Source organism: Crocodylus porosus, unplaced genomic scaffold, assembly GCF_001723895.1.
Source record: "Crocodylus porosus isolate Cpor-Errol unplaced genomic scaffold, CroPor_comp1, whole genome shotgun sequence".
NCBI lineage: Eukaryota > Metazoa > Chordata > Crocodylia > Crocodylidae > Crocodylus > Crocodylus porosus.
Genome location: NW_017728947.1, coordinates 94,478,927 through 94,506,602, shown reverse-complemented (window position 1 = coordinate 94,506,602; position 27,676 = coordinate 94,478,927). Strand labels below are relative to the sequence as shown.

At 40.6% G+C, this 27,676-nt stretch overlaps 1 long non-coding RNA gene across 1 annotated transcript in view; it reads left to right on the top strand.

The window, feature by feature from the left end:
- Window positions 1-3,053, top strand: part of LOC109321057 — a 20,120-nt gene extending 17,067 nt beyond the window's left edge. Inside the window, exons 2-3 of the long non-coding RNA XR_002103948.1 lie at window positions 1,094-1,100; window positions 2,961-3,053. This is a non-coding gene — a long non-coding RNA (uncharacterized LOC109321057). The remainder of the gene's footprint in view (window positions 1-1,093; window positions 1,101-2,960) is intronic.
- Window positions 3,054-27,676: the final 24,623 nt, after the last annotated feature.

Here is a 27,676-nt window from a genome sequence, read left to right as displayed (position 1 = left end):
ACTCATTGATTCTATGAGTCTATGCATCTGGCGGGGGGGCACCCAGGGTCCCCCTGCAGCTGATTGCTTAGTCAGGGAGGTACGGGAGGAGGGCAGCGCACTCCCCAGTGGACTTCTGGTCCACTTCCAGGTTTGCTGCCAAACATGTGGAGGGCCTCCCTGCATGCCTGTGAGACTCTCCATGTGCCCCAACATTACAAAACATTGCAGCAGTGCCACAAACTCTCAGCAATGGAACAGCAAATGTAGTTATTCCAGCTTTACACCAATAAAATAAACAGGATCCCTGGGTTTGCTTGGTTTTATTAATATTTTTGACAATTGATTTTTTCAAAGCTGTTTCTATTGACTACAGTGAAACTTCTATCACAGTCTGTAAGTAGAAGATTTAAGGGCTCTTTGAACCTTGCTTGTGAATAGTTCTTAGCATTTAAAAAAAGACAAAATACTTAATTTGGGAGTAGATAGCATTTTTATGAGGGGGGTCATACTGCTTTAACCAAGAATCTGGAAAATATACATGAATTCCTATGCAATTGGATGAAAAATCAGAGTTATTGGCCTGCATGGGAATAAGTATTTGGGAGCTGACATCCAGCCCTTGCCTTGGACCAAGGGCTCCTGCCTTGCTCATTTGCTACCACTACTTCAATTACTGTAAGTTCAAGTATTTTCTAAACTCTCCCAGTGCTACTATATTATGCAACCAAAGCACCTTCAGCTCATCCTCTGCTACTTTCTCCTTTCATAAATGGGTGCCTGTTTACTTTCTGCTGGCATTCTTCTTTAGTTTGGTCCTACCACGGCATTTAAATATTGCATAGAATCCTACGTAGGCCAATTTATATCATGACACATTTCATAGGCAGCATTTCCCTTTCCAGATCTTGCACTTGAAATATGTGCTTTACCATACAGTAGATTTAAATACATAGACAAGTACCAGCAAAGGCATTTGTGAAATGCTAGGAATAATTTTATAATTCGAGACAAGGAGCATATATTGCATTGCATGGACTTACTTAGATTATTCCATAAGAATTCATTACAAGCATCTTATTGACAAAATTAGTTATTTCTTTTCCAGTCCAAGATAACATGTAAAATTTTGTTTGTACACCAAACAATTAAGATGGAGTTTATTTCCTGCCACTAATGAATGTTCTCCCTTAGAACCTCTGCAAATTCTATGGACTTCTAGCCTGTCATTTTCTTCTGTTTGCTTCATTGTATTTTGCAACAAAGAAAATTGTACCCGGCTGTGCATAGAAAAAGAAAAACCCTTTTCCAGACAAAAGAAGCAAGGATCTTTTGTTAAAAAAAATAGTACAACTTCAGAAAAGATATTTCCTAATAGAGATCACTCATGTATTTGACTATTTTAGCACAGAAAGGGTTAAGCCCAGTTGTGAATGCCAGACATACCTGTATTCATTCCATTTTGAATAAAGTGACAAATTCCTATTCTTGGTCACTGGAGCACAAAATTAGCCTTGTGCTTGAGTGAAAGGTCAACATGGGAAGAAATAAACAAGAGGTTAGAGGTCATGACCTGTGTATGGAATAGTAAAAATGGCTGAATAAAAAAGAGTTAAGTCTACTGTATATTGTACTTTCCATATAGTCAGGTCCCACTGGGAAATATAGAGCATTCTTAGAAAGCTGCATTAGATAATACAAGGAAGATATGTACGTATATTTATTTATATTGGTATTTTTACACAAGCCAAGTCAGTTTTGTATGATATCTCCAGAACACAAATATTTCCTTATGGGATCCATGACATGATAGATGACAGACAGGTGGTAGCTGCTTTGTGAATATGTTGTGCATGTATCTACATGTAATGTTCGGTGGAACCTGTGTTGGAGCCTGTGACCATAAATGCATGGGATCTCAAACTACGTAGTCCTCAGTTTGTTTAGCACTTAAGTGGGAGACCACCAAACAGCCACAGTCAAACACTTGGTGAGTATTAGAAACTAAATGACTTCATCATCACTGCTGAGCTGATGGATGGGAATCAATGGCACCTCCAGTGTGTTGGGTGCTGTGCACACAGACAGGAAGACATATCCTCCCTGCAAAGGGTTTGTAAGGAGGGAAGCACTGAAGTTATCAGCGTGCTGGCATTCATTCAGCTCTATTTCATATCAAGCCATAGCTGCAGGGCTAGGAATAGTGTCAGTGTCCACTTGCTTTAGCAGGATTTAGAAGCAAATACTGTTGTGTTGTCTGTAGAGGAGACAGCTGGAGTCTTTATTGTGGTACAGAAGTGGTTTGGGCTATGAAAGCTGATGACGTATTGGAGGATAAAGGTAATGTGAAATAAATTAATCTGCTTGAGACCACACATATACACAAGTGATTCTAGTATCACATCTAAGAATGGGAGTTCATGACTAAAAATCACGTGCAACAGAAAAAGAGTCTGCTTCTGTATGTGCATATTGTAGACAGAAGGGCCAGCTAGGAAGGAACAAGCATGTCAGAAATAGTTGTCTTTTAAAAGAAGCAATGCAAAATCAAGGTGTTAAACTGAAGAACATCTCCCTGGACAATGCAGTATTGATTTGTATGGTATTTGGCCTTATAAAAAGAAAACAGTCAAGAAAATGAAAGAGCCATTGTTCAGTCTGCTGCGCTAAGGGAAGTCTCCCTTCTCCACCAGCTCTTCCCATTTGTTAGAAGTAGTAATTAGAGCTGGTCAGATATTTTTGAGGATGTGTCTTTCCATCAGAAAGTGCTGGTCATTGAAGCTGAAGCTTTCATCTGGAAAAGGTAAGAGAAAAGTCTTGACATTGTTGCAAAACACTGAATTTTTTGAATGAAAAGTTCCTTTTTTGTTTTAGATTTACTTTAAAATGTACCATCATTACATTAAAAGGAAGGTGAGAAGAAATGGTCAAAATGAATTACTGTATTTTGTAGTATATAATGCATCCTGGAATAAGATAAGGCACCTTGTGTTTAAAAGACAGAATGAAGAAAAAAAATCTTTCTTTGTATTAAGTAACTGAATAGCAACAGCTAGGAAGCCAAGCCTGCACATTATTCTGTTCCGAATTGCTCTGAATTGTGTGCAGTCTTTACTTTTGCTTCAGCCCAGTAGGTGGCAGAAACTGCTCTTACCATATATCCTTGCATATAGTGCACACTCCAATTTTCAGTAGCTGATTTTTGGGAAAAGGTGTGTGTTGTATGCAAGAAAATCATTTCCTGCCCATATTCAGTGTCAGTAGTGACAATTTTCTTTTCAAATGCATCTGAAATAAGGTAATTCCACACAAGAAATCATAAGTATATGCACAAATGCCCGATCTTTCTCTGTATAGCATCATATCCATTTTGCTGGGGGTTAACCCAACAATAATATGACTAAGTTTAAGAAAATGTTGTGAAGAGGCAAATTGTATTTCCTTTGTCTCTCTCAGTTTTATTTTCCTAATTTTCCCCCCTGGTCCTCTTCTGCTTGCCTTCTGCTTGCTTTATTTTCCCTTCTAGGATTTGCTTGTGCTTTTGGATTCATATGTTTTATATTAGTAGTAGAGATTTACATTATTTTTCCAGTTGGCACTTTGCATGTCAGTTGGTTGAAGAGCAATATGAGATCTTACATAGAGAACACTCTCACGGATTAATCAGTTATAGCACATTAACAGCTATTTGGGTTCCCTAGATAGCCTACCAGAAGGAGACAGAATCTAAGAATTTGCGATCATTCAAAGCAAGCAAGTCAATTTAATCTCTGCTGTAGTTCTGACATAAATCAGATTACACTGCATATGAGTTTGGCCATAGGTTCCCTGAGTGGAAACAAGAGTAAGTTTACAAAACACAGTGTAGTCAAATATGATTCTCTGGTGAGAGTTAGGATTTAGGTTTTGTTTTGAGAAGAAGGATATTTTTCAGGGCTTACACCTTGGAGGGATGTGAAAGTCTGGTATCAAATTGCCTTGAGGAAAAACATTTTTCTTGTGATTTACCATTTAATTGATGGATTGATAAGGTGTTGTCCTTACAGATGAGCTGCAGTGGATGAAGCAGAAGGAAGAAATGTTATTAGTGCAGCATTGTCTCATGAGGCCTGAGCTCTTGAGGTGTTATGCTGTGGCTAGGTAAGAAGCAAATAAATTATTTTTTATTTTCACACTAATATTTGAAGAATCTTGAATACTTGAACAGTTTCATAGTGATGAATAGATTTGGCAATCCAGGCTGCCTATGTCAGCTAAGAGTTATATTTTTCTTATTATTAAAACTTTTCATGCTCATAAATTTTCAGGAGACCCTGATAGCAATGACAATGCAGTGTCCTTATGGTGTGAGTAGAAAGGCTTGCTCTTGATTGACTGATTTTCTTTATTATGGTCTCAGAAGATAAGTAGATACCAAGAACTCATGAGGTGTATCACAGAGGCCCATCTCGGGCTATAATGTGTATGTAAGATTGCTAGTCGATAAGTGCTGATTATGTCCAGCTCTATGTCTCCATCCAGTGGAATGAATGTCTGCATAAAACTGAAGATGAGAATGAGTGGATTAAGGACCAATCCTCCTAAGGCTGAAATAAGGGCAATAGACTAAATGAAGCCTCAAGAACTGGTGAAGTGGTGTGGCTTATATTAATGTCCCTGATTTAGAAAGCTTGGCCCTTTGGCATCACCAGTTGCAGTCTAGGGGCCATTTTAGACTTATTGGTGCTTCTGGATGCTGAAATAGGAGCTAGGATAAATTGCTGTCTTCTTTGTCTGGACTTATTAATGTGACTGCTTCTCTCAGATGCAGACCCTGCAATTGTTACCTCTTTCTTGTTTGCCTTTGGAGTAGAATACTGCAGTGTACTCTACATCAGCTTCACCTTGCGACTGTATGGAAACTGAAGCAAGTGCAGCTCCTTGTTCATTAAGTGGAGTTTTATGCCAAGAGTTTGTAATACTACTTCAGACCTTTCCAGGTGCAGAAAGGGTCATACAGGCTCAGTTCTAGGCACTTCATTGAAATACAGCAGTGCTGACCCAGCAAAAATTCAATACTCAATGTCTGAGGAGAGACGTATAGGTGGTATAATGGTTATGCTTGTTATATGCATGGTTGTTATACATGTATTAACGTACAGCGATGTAACAAGGAATTAGTGTGCTTTGCCCATCAGGACAAATGTTGTGGCCTTCACTCAAGCAGACCTGCCCACTAATTTTGGTGCAAATATTTGGTTGGCTAAGTAAACACACAATATTTCCCAGTTGTTCTTGAGGGTGTTACAGTGGTTCTAGCACAAAATAGAGAGGGTTTTTTCCCATTGTGGGGTTATAATCCTTGACCTGTTAGGTTATAAGTAACAGCTACTCTGCAGACTTTATTGATTCAGAGTAATAGGCATTCCACAGCTCATAGTTTAGGGACTTTAGCTTGTATCCCTATTACACAAAAAGCCACCCCACATGTTGGGAAAATGCATGCATCCAAGTACACTCCATTGTACATTTCCACACTTCTTTGTTGGAATTAAGTGCACTTCCCATTTCAAATAGGATGCTTTTCACACCAAAGGATTTCCCTGGTGGAAAGGAAAACATAGTATATTATTTATGGGCCAAGTCCTGAAATTCTTATTCAGTTGTTACATTGCTCATACTCAAAAAGAACAGGACTGTAGCATACGAGTGGTGTTGTAACCATGAAATTGAATGGCAATGTATTGGATTAGGATTATGTTAAGTAAAAACTGAATTCTTTGTCTTTCCTAGGTTGGTATGCTACTGATTTCATTCAGCTGGGAAAGGAGGCTGAGGTGGGAGCATGCCTAAGTAATATGATTGCTGTTATTCCATATACAGAAGTTCCAGGGCAATTTGCCAGTCTATTCTGTTAGATAGTCACATTGGGCTAACACTATCAGGCCCCTTGATCATATAGTCATAAATCTCTTATTGCTTTAAAGACATCATCAGTTTCATTTAATAAACCAGATTTTCTCCACTTTTTTCAATTAAGCAGTTGTTTGAAGAACTAAAAAGAACTGTGTCTTATACTGATCAATTTGAGCTTTACTAACGTTAATTAGTGGGGGAAAAGTGAAGCTTATTGTACTGCTGTGAACTGACATATTGTTTTGTGCCATCTTAGTATACTCATGTTCCATGCTTACTGGTGTTTAATTGTTTGAAATTTTATTATATAGGTTTAATAGTTATTTATTGCAAAACTGTCTGGCTATAGTGAGGGAAAAGACCATTATTATTTGCCTTTACCATAAAATCCAGGCAATAATAAATGAAATGTAAAACTCATCTCGCTAGAGTGTCTTTATTATTAATTTTATGCATTATTTACACTAATACTAAAACATATTGATTGTAGCAAACTGAAAGTGTTGGTACACTAGTAACTGCATTTAACAAAGATAAAGGTATTAATTATCAATTAGCAGAAATTGCTGTGAATAAGACAGGGGGTGGGGTAGAGATAGGCTGATCAGAAATAGTTGACACTTTTACAGTGTTCTGTAAATTACCAGTACTTTTTTTTAAATATCTGCTTGGGATGATATGAAAAAGGTGTCAGGAACATAATTACTAAATACATCTAAGATACAACCCCTTTTTGTTGTTCTTTTAATCATTTGAGGAAAGAATATTAATTCCTTGGAAGAGTTTTGCCCTTTTCTACAGATAGCAAGTAAAATTAACTAACAGCTCAATTATTCTGTTAATGAGGTAGCTCCCTTTCCCACTGGCATGAATTCAGCTTAAATGTTTTTTTCCCTCTTTCTCTTCAAATATCTTCTGTTTTACTATCAATCAAATATCTTTTCACTGCATAATCAGGAAATACTAGTAGAAGGAAAAACAGATTGGAGCTGATGTCAACTACATTGGCGTACTGATAACCACTGCCTGTCACGCAGACGGCCCTACCAATGATTGCAGGTTGACTGAGGAAATGGGGAGGTAAGTACTTTCCGAGCAGAATGCAATACTTGAACCAAGCTGAACATTTTTATTGATAATTTCATTATATGTGGTTAATAGATTATATTTTAAAGTAACATGAAAATATGTAGCTATATGATTTTGTGCCTGCAGGTGTCTTCAATTTTTACGTTCTTGTAACTTTATTTTAAAAAGAAAGATTTTTCAAAATAGGTATCTTACATTCAGCTTCACAGTTTACATTTAAGTGGCTAAATAAATGGCATCACTTTAGCAAATGGTCTTCTCTAGGGACTTCCAAGAATTGAAAAAATGTACTGTGACTCAGGTGACCATTCATGTATCACCCACAACAACTAGCAAACAGGTTAGGTGAACTGTTTATAAATGATTTAGACTGAATTTTTTATAAAATATTCCCTGATTATTTTCAAATAAGTATTTGTACTTACACAAATAAGGAATACAGCAATAGAAAAGTGATCAGTTCACAAATGGTCTATGAAGTCTATACTAAAGGGTAAATTTGCTATACATACTATTGATGATAGATCTTCAGTCTGTACAGCACCAATGCCAGCACCTGATACTAACTTTGAGAATGAAATTTGTTCTGCAGAGAGATTCCTATTGTGAACGGAATAGGGCGAATGAAAGAGAACCATTGGGTGCATTTACACGTATTAATTTAAGATGCATTAGCTATTTTTAAGGTGCTTTAAGGGAACAGGTCTACATGTGTATACCCTTAATGCACCTTAAAAATGGTAGTTTTAGGCTATGTGTGCCTAAATTTGATACAAAAGTAGGTATCAAATTTAGGCATGAATAGCTAAAGCTCCTTGATGCACATGTAGACACACTAAGGTGCATTACTGCTGTGTATTTTGACTGACCTGGGACTAACTTTAGTTATAAGTTGGTCTGCACACCACATTAATACACCTTAGCTCATGCATGGGTAGACACAGGCCTGAATTGCTGTAATGCTCATTAGGCAAATGCACATTAAGTTTAGCTGTGTGTAAAAGCAATTGTAGACACACCCATTGAGTGGTATGTTAGCTGCCTAAATATGCAACTGCAACATAGTGCTTTGAAGATTAGCTGTAACAGAATAGACTCCTGTAACACTGCAGGAACTGTAGCCATGTTGCAAACACTTTATAGGCCGACGAGTTGCAGGATGCCACTGATGAGACTATGCTGATATTCTTCAACCAGCATATATGATTTTAAAAAATCAGTTTCTTCAAAATCCCGCCTTTTAGTAAATAGCTTATCTTTTAAAAAACTTTTTTAGTAAAAATGTGGAAAAAACAAAAATTACAAAAGAAAAATGTAATTTATCATTCTGAAAAGATTTCCAATTCAGTTGTCTAAATTAAATAATAATTGGACTTGCCCCGCCTTTTTTTCGCCCCTTGTCAGTTCTTCTAATCTTTGCTCTGTTGGAAAGGGATATGATGAATGAATAAGTAGGAAAGTGATGGAAAATGAAAAAGAAAAACATAAATTTCTTGTTATTCCAAGTTCTGCTTCACTCTCTTGTTTGCTTTTATGCTTCTGCCATGGAAATTTTAAAATAGTAAAACTTAAAAAAACAAAGATGGAGCAAAGGACCAAATTCATGGGGCTGTGGAGGGGTAGGGCAGGGGACGTTGTTTAGTTTTCTTTTTCATTTTCAAGCCCCTCTTCACAAAATTTTCAAATTTAATCCAACCATTTTTTAAAATTTTATTCTAAAAATGTTTCCATCAAAGACGGAATTTTCTTTGAAAATTGTTCAAATTGAAATGTTTTATAGAAATAAAATTGTATTTTCACATTAGTAATAATGCTTATACTCTCAGTAGGAAGGATCAGCACAGACCTGCAATATTTATCCATCATAGGAGATCCTCTTATGGTAAAACAAATTGTTATGCCCATGGTCTTCCTAGGATTAAAATTAAAATGAAAGGGGTTAATCAGGGCCTTGTTACAACTTGCACTTTGAATTGCCCAAATGTTTATTTGTGTTAGTGGTAGCTCAAGTTTAGAGCAGTCACACCTTAAGGCTAAAACCCCTCCCTCTCTAACTGTCCCACACCTGCACAGCTGTGACTTACCAGGAAAGGGCTGGTGAGTAGGGCGCTGACTAGGAGCTACAGCGGTGGGTATGCCTCTGCCGGGCTGATGAGTCAGGACAGGCTTCTATCCTTGCTCTAGGTGGAAGGAAGGAAGGAAGGTCTCACTCTTTAATAAATTAGGATTTGGGATTAGTGTGTAGAAGGTGCTGGTCAGGGGTAGCTGGGAGGTGGGAGCAGTAAGGGAAGGCACTTTTAGGGGAGTTACTGCCCCTGCCCCAGGAAGGAAGCCCCAGCTCATGGAAACCTGATCCAGCTCCCTACCTTGTCCCCCCTTCCCCCACGCTCCATCTAGGCCCCACTCCTGGACCTGTCCATGCAGGCTGTTTGCACGGGGTTGCACCCTTGGAGGTGGGAAGGTCACACGCCCAGGGATGGGAGCTGGAGTTGGCTTGGTGCCAGAACCACCCTCTGGCCACTTGAGTTCAGAGTGTGGAAATTTGTCCACACAGAACAGGAGGGTGGGGGAGGGGACACTGCATCCTGGGATGTGACAGGACTGCAGCTTGGGTGGCGCATCTGTGGGGAATGGCTGCACATCAATGGAACACAAGCTGGGTAACACGGATCAGAAATAAACTTGCTCTAGAGTGACATACCCTTAAGCCACCTAAAGTGTGCTTAAAACTAGTTTCAGGTGCTACTATGTGGATAATCCAGGGGTTTAGAGCTCCAGGATCTAGCTAAAATTAATGTGTAATAAGGCCTTTAAATGTGAGGATTCACAACATTTCCAGGCTTTTTTTTTAACTACAAACTTATCAAGAATCTTAACTTAGAAATTCCAAATTGTGCAATGTTTGATGCACTGTCCATCTCAATATATTTTCTACTTGAGAGTGGACCAAAAGTCAACAACATGAAGAATCCTGGAAATGTGGCCTCCCACAGCACACTTCTACATGAAACACTACTGTGCAGTCATTTCTGTGCATTTATTTAGTACTTGTACTACCCAGTACTAAATAAATGTGCAGTAAATAGAGTTACTGCACAGTAGCACCGGTGAACATCTTTTAGATGATGCTACTGCAAAGTAGCCTAATAATGCTGCACAGTAGCCTATTAGCACTATCTGTGCAGTATTTTTCAGCTACTGTGCAGTCAGCACCTTGTGCAGATGCTCCCACCGGGAGGAAAGGTTTTGCCAGAAAAATCCTCCTAGTCCATTAACTAGTATCTTTCTAGTACATTTTACTAAACAAGATGGATATGGGTTTGGAAACTGTCTAAGCATGTCCAGTATTGGAGATGGAGTACCACGCTGCTAGTATTTGAGTAATCTAAACTGGCTGGCTGTAGTTCACATTACCTTTATCAATGCTGATATAGATTTGCCTCTACAGTGGACTTTAGTGACAAAGATGTGTTGAACTGATAGTCTCTGGAACATGAATTAGCTTCATTTTTTCCCTCACAAAATAGGCATACCATGGGCAGCAATGGGTAAAGCATGTTCAGTAATCGTAGCTCACCAATCTGCCTGAAAGCTGACCTGAAAAGAAGACTTGAGAAAATATTTCACTCTCTGTGATCCAGTCATTTTTTTATCTCTTAAATGGAATAGCAAGAAAGGGTCCAGAATGGTGAGCTTGTATTCATTTGAATACATATCTAATAGAAACTGGACAAAACAAATTTCATATGAAATAAGAAATTGCCTACTTGTAAGTGTGAATGTCTTCAGGAAAGAAAGCTGCATTTTATCATAGCATACTGAAAAGGCAAAGTTCACAGGAAGAATAATGTCTCTGGAGACCTGAATTGTATGTATGTTCCCTTGACATCGACCTAAGTCAGTACAAAATTGAATTAATATGATGAAAAAAATTATATGGATTATTTATGTATCACACACTGACCCAATTCTCCTTTGCTAAGAGGCATGTGAACAATTACAAACCTAGTTACAGTAGCAAACTCTTTATAACAAAGGACATTTTCATTATCTTTACATCTACTATAACAGGATGGGCTGTCCAACTTCCTAGAGGCCATAGGCCACAAACTCTGCACTCTGCACCAGTGAAGACAGCTTGTTGCAGGAGCCACATCAGCATGTGGACACTGCCTGCCACACCAGGCACCTGGGTGCTTTCAACCTCAGCTATATCAAGCATGCAGGCATTCCCCTGTTGTATCAATGATGGTGAATGGGGGGGCCCACTGAATGGGGCATACAAGTGCTTCACCACCCTTGCCCACCCAGTGCACCATGCATGCGGACACATGAGTGCAAGTGTCCGAGCCCTACCTTTGGCTCTGAAAATGCAGACTCCTATGCTGCAATGCAGTGCACTGGTGCCCCAGGCCATAGGTTTCCCTAGCACCATGGGCTGTGTTAAGTACCTGTGGGTACAGGGGTGGGGCAGAAAGCAAAAGCCAGAGGGAAGAGAAGCCCTGAACCGCCAGGTGCTGCTGCTGCAGCTAAAATAATGACAGAAGCAGCAGCTTGGTGGGAACCTAGAGACCTCAGACTACCCGCTCTTGGCCCCATAGGCCAGCAGTTGGATAGACCTGGTTTTTGCAATTCAGTGGTAAAGCCAGTGTGCAAAACAATGATAAAAATAGGAAAAAATGGGATTTTTTGGTGTACATTTTAGTGACCACAAATAAATCCTTATTACTAGAGAAATTAATCAGCTAAATCTCTGGTCACAAACGTCAAGAGTTGCATCAGCCAGTAAAATCTACCCTAACGTGAACAAAGATACATGATGGTAGAAAGTCTTTTAACATGCAGGTAGAAGACTTTTCCTCATAATGAAAACATACACTGTGTAAAGAGAATTTCAAGGCCTCTTGCTGTGAAATTTGCTTTCTGGTGAGACTAGAAATTGAACTTTTAAACTTTTCTAGAAAAACCAGAAGATGAAACTATAACTTGTTATCCTGTTTCTGGGAATATGTGGGAAGTTATTAAAAAAACTCATACCCATATTATACATTCATTGTAGCCAGCTCTACATACTCAGCTGATTGAAGGCAAAAATAAAAAACATACATGGGGAAAACTCAAATTGATATTCTCTTTTTAGAGGCATTTCACCAATTTGTATGGATTATTATGTCAAAAGTCTTGACAAAAACATTGGTTGGGATGTGGGTACCTTGCTAGGGTTCCCAGTGAATAAGCAATTGTTGTATGATTTTGAAATTATTGGAACATAGTGATTCAGCTTATGACCAGAAGAAAGAATTGTGCTAATTGATGAGAAGGATTACTTAATACTGACCTGTTGTAACTATTCTGTGTGTCTACTCTATCCTCCAATAAATGGAAGTTATGCTATGGTAATTTAGCAGTTGTTTCATTCCTGTATGTTGTTCTTGTTTAACTTCACTGGCTTCAGGAGAGTGGACACACATGCTACAATAGGTTAGCTGATGCATGCTCCCAAACATTAAGTTTTCCTCTGCTTTACAGCCACAAATTTGTTTGCCATGTCCTATCCTCTCCATTTCATCCAGTTGCTAATTATTTTAATAGGATTCCTGATAGTTGAGCATAGCACTCTGATTCTCAAGACAAATCTCGATGCTCTAATCTTGGAAGAGGCATGTGAAGGAAACGTGAAAACTTTTTAATAAACATAACCCGAGTTTCAAGTTTGTGATGAAAAGACCAAGCAAGACAAATTTTGCCTTGCTTCAGGTTTTGTTGGATAATGTTATGTTTTCTTGCTAGTTTTACACAGCTGTACCAATGACCTGTAAATAACATTTTGATTAAAGTGTAGATGTTGTTTGACAACAAGCATACATTTTACTTTTGCCTTCACTCATCTGGGTGTGTAGCTGGCTAAAATAATAATAATATCCATTCATTTATAGTAGATATACATTGCCCTTCCTTGTGACCTTAACACCATATCATATTGGGAAGTGGCAGCAGAAATAAGGGGGTATAGGGAATACTTTCAGGTAACTACTGTAACTGCTGAAAGTAGCAGCCCAAATTCTTGCTGGGAGTAAAATAGTGCATCTCTATTGACTTCAAATGAGGTGTCCCAGTTTACACCAGAAGAGAATTTGGCTTAATTCATATAAAGTATTCTAATCACCAGGTATATTGCGTCCAAACAAAGAAAAAATATTCTTTCTTCTACTTGTGAAAGAAAAATCAGCTCCATGGTTTTATCTTTCTCCCCGTTCTTTTCCCTATGAAAAATTGTGGAAAGAGGAAAAACTCCTTCACATAAACAAGAAATAAGGTAAGGTTAGGTGCAGATAGACAGGGATAGAATGTTAATAATGTGGAGCTGTGGACTCCGGAGAATAGTCATTCCTCTTTTGATTGAAGATGAGGTGCCAGAGGTGGTTTGTTATGGTGCTCTCTCATAGCTGTAATGAAAGAGAGAGATAAAAATATATATACATTAGTAGGAGCAACGACCGGAATACATTAATGAAGAAGAGGTGATTGACCTAAGAGGTATAATAGATGGTCTCTGTTTTCTCTAAAAGAGCCTGGATTTTGATAGCTTAGTAAAATGTTGTCTAGGTAAAATTTTATGCAAAACCTGTATGCCCTTAAGTGCTAGATTAATGCATTCACAGGGCTTGTGAAAGCAAAAGGGGCTAGGAGGATGCCAAAAATTAGGCATCTATGACCTGACAGAGCATTTCCATACCAGAAGGACTTCAAAACTATGAATCTGTAGGTGTACTTCACGTAAAACGATTTTGTGTTGTTACAAAAACAGCCTCACCTTTTTTGAACAATAGACCAAACATACTGCTAAATAACAAGCAATGTCAAACAGTCGTGAGTTGTGAAGGAGCACACATCAATCAAACACAGAAGGGTTTTCTTTCATATTTGGAAGTAAAGGGGGCAGTTATTGTTGTTCCTTTGGGTATTAGTTTTTGTCTTGCTTTCTAACTGATTTTCATCAAGTATTATTTTCTAGATTTTAGGGCGTCTATACATAAGCAGGGAGGCTGCTCTGATGCGCTGTAGCATGTCAGAGCAGACTCGACTAATTGCGTTTGTTGGAGCATAGCAATTACCACACTCCAACAGCTTCCCATGCCTTGTGTATCAGCATCCCTGTACTTCAAAATGGCTGGTGCATTTTATCTAAAGGTTGTTTGACAAGCTTTAGTTCAAGTACCCCCACCACCATTTTGAAGCATGGGGATGCTGATACATTAGATGCTCTTGGCACCCACTCCCATGTGTAAACTCCTTTAGTGTCTCAGTGAATTGCAATATGGTAGACTTGAGAATTGCCAAGGCCCATAAACTCCTTGAGTATATGTTTGGCCCACAGAATAGCATGTTTATAACTGCATAGTTATTAACTGCAAGAAGAAGACACTAGGTTGGGAGTCGGGAGATATGGGTTTTCTGTACATCAGTTTTCCATTTGTAAAATAAACATGGATGATAATGCTGCCTCTCTCCCACCCGTTTCCAGAATTATATATTCAGACTATAACCTCTTGGCAGCAGGGACTATGTCATATTATGTCAATGTCCAAGTTTGGTTGAGGCTTCTAGGTGCCATTAAAATACTATGACTACAATGACTACTGTAATAATAATGACAGCTGCTGCTATTACTACTACTACTGTTACTATTAAATAGATGCTTTTAGTGCTGCTGTAGTGCTGTAAGGATAAAGATTTCACATGCAGTTGATTATAGTTTAGGTTGCCAAAAATTATGAGACAAAACAGTCCAATTCGTAGACTACCACCTCTTTGGAATAGTGTAGGGTTATTTAACAAATGTACATAGAACTCCAGATAGACCTGGGTCCTCTTTAAACTTCTAGGAAAGGCAGGTTTGTATAGTCTATAGTTAATGATGAATAAACCCTTTCTGAGTGGAACATGGAAAATAGTGAGGAAAATTGAGAGGTTATTCTCCTGGACTAGAAATCAGCAAGCAAGCAAAGAAGGCACAGACAAAAGAGCAGCTCCCCACTGTAACTCGTATCACTTCACAAGAAGCACTATGAGTTACAATGATCCCCCAGACCCAAGAAAAGTTCACTATTGGGTCTGGACGGTTGGGGAATTCAGCTACTAGCTGAAAGCCTGCAGCTGGTCTCACCTAGCAATGCCCCTCCTCCTCTCTCCCAGTCTCGGTGCTGTTTTCTGAAAGGGAGGGGAGGAAAAGAGCTTTTTCTAGAGGTTCCCCAGCCACCACTGGAGGCGGGGGGGGGGTAGGTTGAAGCCCCCTCCCAAGTTGCATGGGCTCCAGTCCATCTGCCGCACCCACCAGTACTGGCTGAAAAAAACCCAGACCAAACGCCCTGCATTTCCTTTCCCCACTCCCATTCTGAAGAAAGTACTGAAACAGAGCTGAGCTGCAGTCAGCTGAGCCCTGCATGCAACCAGAAGTTACCAAAGGCACTCTATTTTGGAACATCTTCATCTAACCCCTCATACAACGAAGGTTCAGTTTTTAGCAGAATTGGGCCTGTTTAAAGTGCTCTGTAGCCATGCATTTCTGTTTGGTCATAGCTTTCAGGGACCAGATTGGGTGAAAAGTATCACTTCTGTCTGTGCCTTGAGGTTTAGTTATTCAGGATGGACATAACACAGTGAAACCATAAAGAAATTGTTCATTTTTAGTTTGACTTTGAGCCCTTCAGACAGGATGTTTGTACTTACAGTGCAAAGGAGAGTTCAGTAACTGAACTTCCCAGAATATGTACAGAAATGAAGGAGTGAGATGCACTTATGGACTTCCTTTTGTCCATAAGTGTCACATCAGAACTACTTACAATATGGAAGTACCACTCAGGTTGCCCATTTATAAATGTTGTTGAATGAATGCAAAAGTAGCAGATTTGAGTTGGCTTACACGTGATACATTATAGTCCTGATTCTTCTTGCTTACACTTGTATTATTCTCATTAATACCACTACGTTTCACATTGTTCCACATTCAGACCTGCGTGAAGTTGAGCTGAACTAAGTACCGTTATTCTAGGAGCTGTCCCATGGACCAGGCAATCTTACAGCAGTAGTTGTGGTACTGCAGATGGAAAAAAATGTGTTTTGCTATTACAGGCTATGGACATGAATAAGTATAACTATGGTAGTCACCACTTGTGCTACAGTATTATTATTTTTTGTACCATTATGCAACAGATTTACCTTTATGGAACCATTTAGGAATGGGGCCAGACATTTCATATGATAACTGCAATGCCATAGGCACAAAATGGCAGAGTTTTTAATGTTAACATTATTTTAGCACATTCAGATCCCAAGCATTAATTTATAATCAAATACAACACCACAGAGCACTAGAGTCTTTGCACTTTTACTTCTGTCATCCAGCACAGACTGAGAACATTGAAGTCCTGTTTTCAAATAGTGGCCTTTTGGTGGGAAAGGGAGTTAGTTGTCCTGTGAATCTATCAAAAACTGATGAAGTATTTTCTGGGATCATTTACTAAGCTGACATGTCTTGGCTACCAGTGAATTAAATACACCTAATTATGACACTTTAATAAAGTATGTAAAAGGCATTTATTTGAGGCCAAAGTCTGGAAGCAATACAGAACATGTTCCAACAATACTGCTTGTACACCTGGATATTAACCTCTTCAATGCCCTATGGACATATGGCACCAGTCCAGAATAGCAGCACCTGTAGTTTTCTGGGGATGTCTGCCATACATTTTCACCTTGGAGGGAAGTTTGATATGACATGTCATGCAAAGTGGGAAATACTGTGACTACAAGAGTGCATAGCTCACTAATACTGAGGAAGTTAGTGGGCCAATAGGACCAGTTAGTGCAAAAATTGTTCAATCAGTGTTTGCCTGACTTGAAAACTGGGTTTGGACTCAGTCTGTTCATATCCTTTATTTTTCACTGTTCCCAAATACTCGTGTGAGCAAAGCTATGTTCCTACAAACATTCACAAACAGCAGATTTGGGCCATAGCCAAGATGAATATAATCAGAAAACAAAATCTGTTTTCTGGTAACATGACATTCATTCTGGGAGAGAGCTGTAGTTTATAAAGAATAGGTCATCCAATCCAGGAACAAAAATAATAACATGTGACCAATCACAAAGCTCAAACAGCAAACCATAATTAACGAATACTCACTGAATGCTCATAAGACTGCTTAGGACTGTCCAAGTTGAAAATTAGCAATTTGCAAATCAAGCTGAAGAGCCAAATTCTGCACTTGTCTATGCCAGTGTAAATACAGAGAAACTCCACTAAGGACTGCAGAATTATTCCAAGGTTTTACCAGTGTTCCCCTGAAAGTCACATAGGTAGAGAATTCTTTCTAAGTGGCAATTAATTTAAGAGATTTTGTTGCATTTAGTTATACTTCACACCACCTGACAGAACAATAGCTTTAAGTGCTCGAGAGTATCAGGAGACTTGGGGATAACAGATTTGTGGGTGGCCGTGGCAAGGAACAGTTTCTATCCAGTTCGTTTGAAAATGCATACTGGAGGATACCGTGAAACTTATAAGATAACATGAAAAGTAATAAACAGGATGAATAAATGGAGTGTTATTACTCTTCTTTTTTATGCTCAAGCCACAAAGTAATTACAGAAATGATTAGTTAATTCCACTGCCCTGCTGCTTTGTGTCACAATTTACCATAGCAATTTAATTTTTTTTCCTCTCTTTTGCTCCATTTGTGAATAAAAATCAACACGTGTGGCTATTTTTTTAGTCTTCTATGGTTTAATGTTTCATTTTCCTTCTGTTTTTGTATGGACATTATTATCCCTTTAAGTATTATAGTGTGTGTGTGTGTGTGTGTGTGTGTGTGTGTGTGTGTGCATGCGTGCGCGCGCACGCATGTGTGTTCTCCAAAAATGCAAAACCTTGTTTGCAATCAATGCATATTCCCCTTTTGTGTAAGAATAACAGATGTTGATAGAAATAGCCATTGGGTTTGTAAAGAACCCATTTCATGTGTCAGAATAGTTGTGCCTCTTCTAGATGAAATGTCAAAAGCAGGCAGATATCTCAATGTGAAATGACCTTAAGAAAAACCCGACCTCGCCAAAGATGACCTTTTTCCAGCAAGAAACATTAAAATTACAACCATATTCATGCTCCAGCTTCAAAAACAATCTGTATTTCTTTTTTTTTGTATTTTTCTGTCTTGGCATCCTACGTATTTTAAATAAAGATGTACAGTAGTTCTCTATATTCTGTGTTCTATGGAGCTGATTTATATCCATGTGTAGATATAAATGTATACTTACATAGGAAGGTATGAATATATTTCTATAAATATAGAATCTGCATATATATGCACACGCATACATACACAAATATAATTATGTACAGTCATAGAGGATCAAACAAAATTGTCCTCATTTCTCAAGGGGCCCAACATTTTTTGACCATATTATATTAATATAATTTATTACTTACTGTAACAGAATTTAATCTTTCACAGTGTCTTCCTTTTCTGATTTTTTTACAAATCCCTATGGCCTTGCGTTTTTCAAGAAAAATGTATGTCTTGTCAATGTGTTAATGAAATTGAAGTGTCCAAGGTTCTTGTAAAACAGCATTAGAGGAACATTCACATATAATAGTGTATGTGTGTGCATGTGCTATGATCTATTAGTGCCATATAGTGTTTCCTTTTCACTAGAGGGAAAACCCTCCACCAATTGTACACGCTGAAAAGGTAGATTTTTTTTACTATTATTATTAGTAATGCTGCACCTCATTTCCACCTTTTTTCCTAAGTAAAGTTCACAGCAATTTGAAATTAAAAGCTGAAGCTTCTATACACTGGAGACTTTCAGGAAGACACCAGATGTTCTGAAAGTTCTCTTTTATGTGAATGGTGTCTAATAAAGTAAGCAGGAGTTTTTAAGGTCAACAATGTCAGGTGCTTAGCCAAAGGATATCCATATTAGTGAAACCTTTTGAGCTCCCCATTCCTTGCACTCAGCAGCAGATCTTAGCTCTCTCTTTCCTTATACAAATCCTCTATTCCCTATCCTTCAATAAGCTTGCTTCCACATTTCTTTGAATGTGTGTTTCTGTGGTTTCAGGTCCTCTTTTGGACAAAGGGATGGAGAGTATTTAGCTCCCCTCCCCAGTAGTTGTACTGTGAAATGACAGCCCAGAAATCACAGTCTTAGCATATCTTCTGTAAGAAGGATTGGAAAAAATCCTTTCCTTGCTATTGTTCTACCTCCTGGCACAGATTTTCCTGTCTTGGGACAAGACAGGTTGAAAACATTTAGCTGCCATTCTTTAAACTTATTTTTTTCACATTTGGACACGTTTCCGACTTCCTGGTTTTAATCAGTACCAGAAATAAAACAAATTCTAAAATACTATTGAGAGACACACTTCAGCAATCACCAGGCTCTGCTAGTTCACAAAGTATCAAGTATCTGATGCTTCTGTGAGATCTTTCCAACACAGTCTTGCAGGACCCAGGGCTTCTTCCAGGTTGGGTAAAACCCTGAATTTGGAGTTAACCATCTGAACTATCACTAGGGGCATAGCTTTACTACCTTCTTGCCAACTGTGGAACTATTGCTCAGGAAAAATGCATTACTGACTTGGTCTCATTCCTCTTAGGCCTTATAGTTAGGTGGAGTTAGGTGTCACTTCAGAGTCAGCCTGAACTAGTGCAAGTGTGGGTCCACTTGCACCATTCTCAGGATCACCACAGGGAAGTAGTGTAGAGAAGGTTAAGGACTCATTCAAATTAAACTATATCAAGGGATTGGCTCTGTAGCAGGTACTAGAGCACAGACAATTCCATAGGTTGAATACAAACCTCCAGGCTAGGGACAGACATTACATATAAACTGGATTAAGGGATCTGAAACTGGTTTAAACCTGTAACAAAACGCAAATTCAGTATACATAAACCAGTATCAAAATGGCTGAAACTGGTATAAGATCAATTTGGTTGACTGTAGTATCAAACTTGATTGATTTGGGTCAAACTGATTTATGCAATGTCTGTCCCAGACCCCTTCCTGGTTTAAGTTAAACCAGAGTCCCCCAACATCCCAAATGCTTTTCAGCCCTGGACTAGGCTTTTTGCTTCAGAGAACAAGGTTGGCCCTGGCGCTCTGCTCCCTAGCCAGAGCTCCGGCAGATACTGTAGGTACAGCAGGGTCTGCCTGGCTTCCCCCTGGCCCCTTCCCCCCTCACTGCTAGTTGCTCAAGCAGGGGTCCTCCTCTCTCCCTCCCATCTCCCACAGCATGGACCCCAGTCCCATGAACCCTAGGCATGTGGTGTGCTACCTAATGCTGAAAGGGGTGTGTGTGTGTGTGTGTGTGTGTGTGTGTGTGTGTGTGTGTGTGTGTGTCCAATTTCACTAGGATAGACAGATGGAACAGTGTCCACTTAGGGCTTTTTGAAGCTAAACAGCAGGGTAGTTGGTAATGTCCCTCAATTCCTTCCTTAGAAAAAGCTGTTTAAGAAGAGCTAGAACTAATGAGAGAGGCTTTGATTTGTTGATGGGCTGCTAAATGCTGTTATCAGCAGAGATCGTGGTTTTCTCTGATAAAAAAAATCACAAATTCTCTGATAAAACCCCCTCAATCTGTTATTAAAATTAAAAGCACCCTGCAACCTCCCCTCCTGCCAGCCTGCTGGTGCCCCTCACTGTCCCCACAAAAGCCCCCACCCTACTTGTGCCTCTTACTCCCACACACAGCTCCTGCCCCCACAGCCCTGCTGGTGCCCACCAGCTGTGAAATGCAACCCCCAGCCCTGCCAGAGGGGCCCCCAGCCCCTGAAAGCCCCACTTATCTCACAGGAGAAAAGTGAAGTTGAGCTGAGCCTGGAGCTGTGGCTGACTGAGAGCCTCAGGCCCCATCCTTCCCCCTCCCCGTCTTCCTCCAGGTAGGGCTGGGGGTTTCTTGCCCTGTTTGCAAACAGCTCTTGCAGGCTGGAGCTCAACCAGCCTGCAGAGGTGTTTGCTAAAGCAGGGAATCCATGGGTTTGTCTGATAAAAGGAGAAACCGTGTTTTTTTCTTATAAAAAAGGGGAAATCTGTTGTTTTCTCTGTTTTTCCATGGGAAACGGAAAACCAGGATCCCTGATTATCAGCTCCCTGCTGGCTCCCTCACTTGTCATGTTTGTAGACAGTATGAAGAAGCAGGGATAAGGATATTGAAAAGCTCAGTATCATCAACAGATCCATGCACTGTAGACCCCCCCCCTTGCCTCAGAGTGCTAGCCAGGAACAGCGAGTGGGGAAAAGCCTGGGACTGTACAAGCAGGGTGAGGGCTTAAACCCATCCTTAATCAGAACATTCTGCTAAAAGCTAAGGCCTGGCCATCCCCGCCCCCCCACTCAGCTCAGCACTATGGAAGGGAGGAGAGGGGTGCTCTAGTGTCCCCTGGCTTTTAGCCTGAGTCATTGCAGGTGTATGCCTGTATTTCCTCAATTCAGGCTCAGACTTTTTGAATGTTTGCCTCTAGCCCCAGACTTTTGTCACTAATCAATATTTCTGCTACTGTACATTGAGAAAAAAGGAAGCAAGGCACTGTGGGTTTAGTCCCCAACTAGGCTGGAGTGGGGGTTACCTACAATTGAGGATATGTTTGGGAAAGCAAAGGTAGACCTAAGCTACTCTTGTGCCTCTCACATTCCTGAGGCCAGTAGGATGCCCAGTTATGGCCTAGCACAAATTGAAAGAGTCTAAGGGCTGATTTTAACTCCACCAATTTTAAATAGCAGTCATTTTATCAGTAAAATGTCTTAAGAACATAGGATAATTGTGCCCCTGTAGGAACCCAAAACATGTCCGTCTAACACCATTCTTCATTTTTGTCTGCGTTGAATGGGAGTGTATCATATAAACAGTTAGCTATGCCAGGATATTCAGCAGCAACCTCTGAGAGGCAGCTTTAAGTGCAGTTGGTGTCATATACTGCCATTAACAAACGACAGGATCTGTCCCAGTGTTTTCAGCAATTCACTGTTTGATACATAATCTTGTGTGATAGTTCACCTAAGTCACATGCTATTGTGTTTTCACCTCAGTTTGATAAGAGAGGGAAATCAGAGTGATTTGAAGATGGTGACTAGAAATTTCCTGTGCAGGCTTCATGTGTTTTATCACATGGTAAAAAAACTGGACTCTCTGTAATATCTGCATTTACCAAGCCCTAATTATCTTATCACCTGGCCACCTACTTTTTTACCTTTTTCATTAAAAGAATCAGCTTTATCAAATATAAATTATGATCTGATCTATTTATGCGCTCAGGCAAAAATTCTGTTCCTAAAGAATACCTTTTTTAGCCTTAATAAAGCCTTACACTTCCATGCTTAACCATAGTTTTATTCTCACCATTTTACTTTGTTTTTTTCCTCATTGATACACAAACCATCTGTGCCTCTAACACAATGTTCTTGAATAGCCTCCAGGCTGATTCTGTGGTTTTAAAGTTTTTTACTTTGCCCTTCAGCCTGCTGTTAACCATTTTCCTCATAGTTTTAAAATCTGCCCTTTTAAAGTTTGTCACTTTGTTACCCCTGGGGGGAGTTGCCCTCTATTATGATATGAAATCTTATTGTGCAATGATCACTTTGACCCAGTGGAGCTCAATTTTGTAGAGCTTGAACTTGAAATAAATTAAAGCTGTACTTGTGGCCTGATCCTGTTATGTGCACAGCACCTCTTAATTGTCAACAGCTTCAGATGTTCATATGGGTATTTGACAGGTCATAAAAAATGCTAACCACCTCACAGCCAGAGGCCTCTATCTCTCACAGCACTTGTATATTCTCAGTATAGGTCAGTTGGAGTCAGAAAGAAAGGTTGGTCAAGTGATTAGAGCACCAGCCTAGGTCCTGGGAGATCTGGGTTGTGCTTTTTGCTCTGACTTAGATTCTTTGTATTACCCTGGGCAAGTCACTCAAGCCCTTTGTGTCTTAGTGGTCTATCAACAAAATAATAGTATTTCTGTATCTCACTGGGAGGTTGTAAGGATAGAACACTAAAAACTGTGAGGTGCTCAGATATTGTGCTCCTGGGAGTCGTGTAAGAACCTAGAAAGACAGCTGTCTCCTGACTTGTAGGTATAGAATCATAGGGAAGTAAGACTTGAAGGGATCAAATTTAGTTCCCCATTCAAGGTAGGATCATCCCTGGCTAAACCATCCTAGTCAAGTGAGGATCTAACATGTTCTAACCTATTCTTCATGAACAACCCCAAACTTTATGTATAAACAAGCTTCTGGAATTGCTTACCCAGACTCTCAGTGGGTGAAAATGAGCACGCATTACTATCAGTTAGAGAGAGAGGAAATTGGCTAATCTGCCTCAGTTTTCCCCTGCAAGTTCTTTACATGAAATCCTTGGTGGTGGGAAAACAGAAAACAGATGAAACAGACACAGTGGGGTACAGCCCACTAGACCATTCTATCCAGCCTGTGGGGCTCCTAAAAAAAAATTAAAAATTAATATTTATCTCCCCCTTGCTGCCTATCAAACATGACAGGGCCAGTAGCAGCAGGACCCAGGGGAAGCTGGCAGCAGGACCCAGCAGCAGCATTAGCAAGGCCCACTAGCCCCAGACCACCCCCAGCCCCATCGCCTCCAGCCCATAGCAGAAGCTTCTGGCCTGGGACCCTGGGAAATCTACCCAAGAGGGAAATTCAGGTAAGAATGGGTGGAGGGCTGGGAGGCTTGCTGGTGCAGCAAGAGCCAGGCAGGTCCAGTCAGCACTATGGGGTTCCCAGCTGGTGGCCATGTGGGCTCCTGCTGCATTGTGTGGTCCCAGCCCTGCAGCCAGAACCACATGGTGCCAGCACTGTGGGTGGGGAGTGGCAAGCTGGGGGGGGAGTGGTGGAGGTGGGCAGGGAAGGAAGGAAAGTGGTGGGGGAAGGCAGTGGGGAGCAGGCATAGGGAGTAAGTGGCAGCGGATGGGAGCATGAGGCCTCAGGGGTCAGGGCTGGTGGCAACAGGAGACAGCTGGGAACCTCAGGGATGGGCTGTTTCCTGCTGTGTTCTGTGGTTCCAGCATTGGAACCAGGAACAATGCACTGCTGGAAGGTGCCTGGCCTTGCTGCACCATGCCACTTGGTTCCTGCCTGCAATGCTGGGATCACAGAATGCAGCAGGAGCCAGCCCAGTATACATGGCTCCCATCTTGCTCATCTATGCTGCCTCTACTGCAGCTCCTGCACTTGCAGCAGAGAAAGCCCCACACTGGAACCCAATGCCTTCCCCGTCCCATGCTGTGCAGGTCCCCAGACTTTCCCTGTTGTGGAGGGAGCCCTGTCCTCTGCTTCCCTGCAGAGTCCAGTGTGGAGCTTCCCTATGTGAGGGCAGAAGCTGCAGGCATATGGCATGGAGCCCCCATGATAGAGGTGGCTAGGAAAGCTGCACTTCTCATTCCTGCATGCAGCACTGCCCAGAGGCACATCCCACCAGGCACCACTGCATGCACTGGGCACAAGGTCTCTGAGCCCCCTCCACCCCCTTCCACCTGCTGGTGCTGTCGGCAGCAGGGGCTGTGCGCCATGTGGGGGAGTGCGGGGTGGAAGGGGGGGTCCCTGCATCCAACAAACCTCACTCACCCACACCCTTCCCCTACAAGCCCCACCAACATATACACATACCAAACATACCCCGTGTCCCCCCACACACCCCACCCTACACACATCCCACACCTTCCACACAGTGTAAGTAAGACTTTATTTTTTAGTTATTATGCAGTCACTACTATATACAATATACAAACACAAATCCTGACAAATATTTTTTGTAAAAAGATTAAAATATAGTAGGTGTTTGACTTCTAGTGTATGATTTTTTTTCTGGTTCTAAGATGGCAACACCCCTCCCAAAAAGAGTATTTCTGGTGGGCAAAGGGTGGGACTTCTGGTGGCAAAGGTATGGGGTAAGCAGATGGGACTTCTGGTCCCAATATGGTGACTAGGGGGTGGGACAACTGTCAAGGGGTGTGGCTAACTATGCAGCCCCTGATAGCTTGCCAAAACTTGTTAAGCGGCCCTTTGCCCAAAATAATTGCTCACCCCTGACCTACGCATAGCTCTGAGCATATGGTGGCCTCTGTGGGATTATTGGTGAGGAGAGGGCTATGGCTAGAGGCAGTTGTTTAAAGTGGTAATTTTGGCAATTCCTTGTTGAAAGACTGCATACAAATGACAGACACAGGACTCAGTGGGTCATGAGGAATCTTCTAGTGTTCTCCGGTGCTCTTCTGTGTTCTCCAGTGATACATCTCTACCGGAGCTGGTCCTAAGGATCTGAGCTTAAGCCTAAAGGGAAAGGGATATTGTGTTTGAGAGGTGAGAGCTGGGGGAAGATGAATGTACATGAGTTTATGGGAGTAGTTTATATGAAAGGAAAAATGGCATAGGAACAGTGGGTATGGCATGTGGGAAGGTACAGACAGCAGGCTTACTTTTCTTTTTTCAAAGGAGACAGACATTAATGTAAATACTTTTTAAAGCTGTGCACTTACCACTAATCAGACAGCAGGTAGAAGAATACCTAGGATTTAAACATCTCATGCATGTCAAATGATGAATTTAATAAGCTGTAAATCACAAGCCCCTGCTGAATGAACCTATCTATGAAGAACATTTTCCAGTGCAATACTTCAGATATAAATACTTCTGTTATGGCAAGTATTGCCAGGTGGCATTGTTACCTTTTTGTAGGTCTTGCCAATTTCAGCAAATGTTTATTCTTGGCAAATCAGGCCACGTGTTATAGTTAGTTTTGTTTAGTTATATAGAGGGAGCAGCGTGAGCAGTAAAGTCTTGTTATCTGTCTTGCTTTCAGTTAGGGCCAGACCTGATGGGAGGGGGAAAGGGAGGAGGGTTTCTTGAAAGAAAGCATTGCTTTGTGTGCAGTTTGTGACTGCATTTGTTCCAGGGCTGGGGTGTTTGTGCATGTGGGTTTGTGTGTGTAAATGAAACACTTAGGCTACATACAGACATTACACTTTTTACCAGTATAAACAATTAGAAACTGGTCTATACCCATAACAGAACAGAAGTTCAGCACAGATAGACTGGTTTAAAAATGGTAGAACTGGGTATATTTGACTTCCCCCATCCCCTCCCCTGCAAGGGGTAAATCTTTGTTCTGTTTGCTACCAATCTAAACTATGCTGCTTACAGAAAACCACTTAACTTAGAAAAAATTCTGCCTTGGGCTTTTTGAATTTCTGTACTCTGACTACATCGCATTGATTTCTTTTCTACTAAGAAGCCAATGAAGATATCTAAGGGGCCAGCTATTCCTTGGCAGAGGGTAACAGAATGAAACTGGGCTTAAAAGAAGGGGCAATAATATCATAATGTTCTATATATAAGAAATGTGGGAGGAACTGACAATGTGGGAGCAGAATGCTGGGACTCTGGATGTGACAAATGTGACTGAAGCCACGGCAGTAGTACCACCATATTACCTTCACCACTTCTAGTCTTTCTCTTACAGTTATATTAGTATTTCCAGTGCCTGATAGTATCTGTGGTCTCCTTTATGTGCAGTGCAGTCCTCCTGTTCCTTAAGGCATAGCTTAACCTTCTTGTACGGCTTGTAGTAGGCATCATTTCTTCAGGCTGTTTTATATTTTTTCCCATGTCTCTGTGAGCCAAGTTATTTCAGCCCTCTTTGACCAAGCTCTCTCATTTTTAGTTTTAAGATTCTGGTACTAACAGAGACATGTATATATATATATATTATTTTAAAGACAGGAGTGCAGACATTATTATTAGCCCCATTTAGTTGAAACTCTGAAGGCCTTTGTTCCCATTCTGTCACTCAAATGTTGTGTGTGACCTTAAGCTATTTAGCCTCTTGGACTAAACTCTGATCTTGCTTATGCCAGAGTAAGTCATGAGAAATTATATGAGAAGCAATGCCATTTTCCAGTGAAAACTAGTAAGAGATTAAAGAAGGTCCATTGGTACCTCGGTTTTTCTTATCTAAATGAGCCTTATAACAGTTACTTCTGGGCATGTCCACAAGTGCCCCTATAGCGCCATTGTTACTGTGCTGTAATAGCCTATGGCCCAGTCATAGCCTATGGTGACAGCACTATGTGTAGATGCACCCTCTACATTCAGTAATGTCTTTATAACCCTGACATTACATGGAAGGTACTACATTAATATGCATTATTTTCTGACTTGCTGTTTGTGAAGAGTAATCTTTCCCACTTCTATAATCTTCTAAGTAACACTGCCTTGGAGAACAGGTACAATTCACTGGGATAGCTTGATACCACCCTCCTCTCTGCTCCATGGGACTATCTTTGAGGAGAATCAAAAGTTTCTGTAAAGAGCAAGGATAACAGCAGTTCATGAGGGAAATTCCTTTATTTCATTTTAATTCTTTTATAACATATGTCAGACCAACCTGGTGGCCTTCTATGACCAGATCACCAAATCCTTAGATGCAGGGGTAGCAGTGGACAAAGTCTTTCTGGACTTTCAGAAGGCCTTCGACACTGTCTCTCACCCCGTTCTCATTAAGAAACTGGGGGGCTGTGGTGTCAACACCTACACAGTCAAATGGGTTGCCAACTGGCTGGAGGGCCGCAACCAGAGAGTGGTGGTGGATGGGTCATTTTTGACCTGGAGGGATGTGGGCAGTGGGGTTCCACAGGGCTCTGTCCTC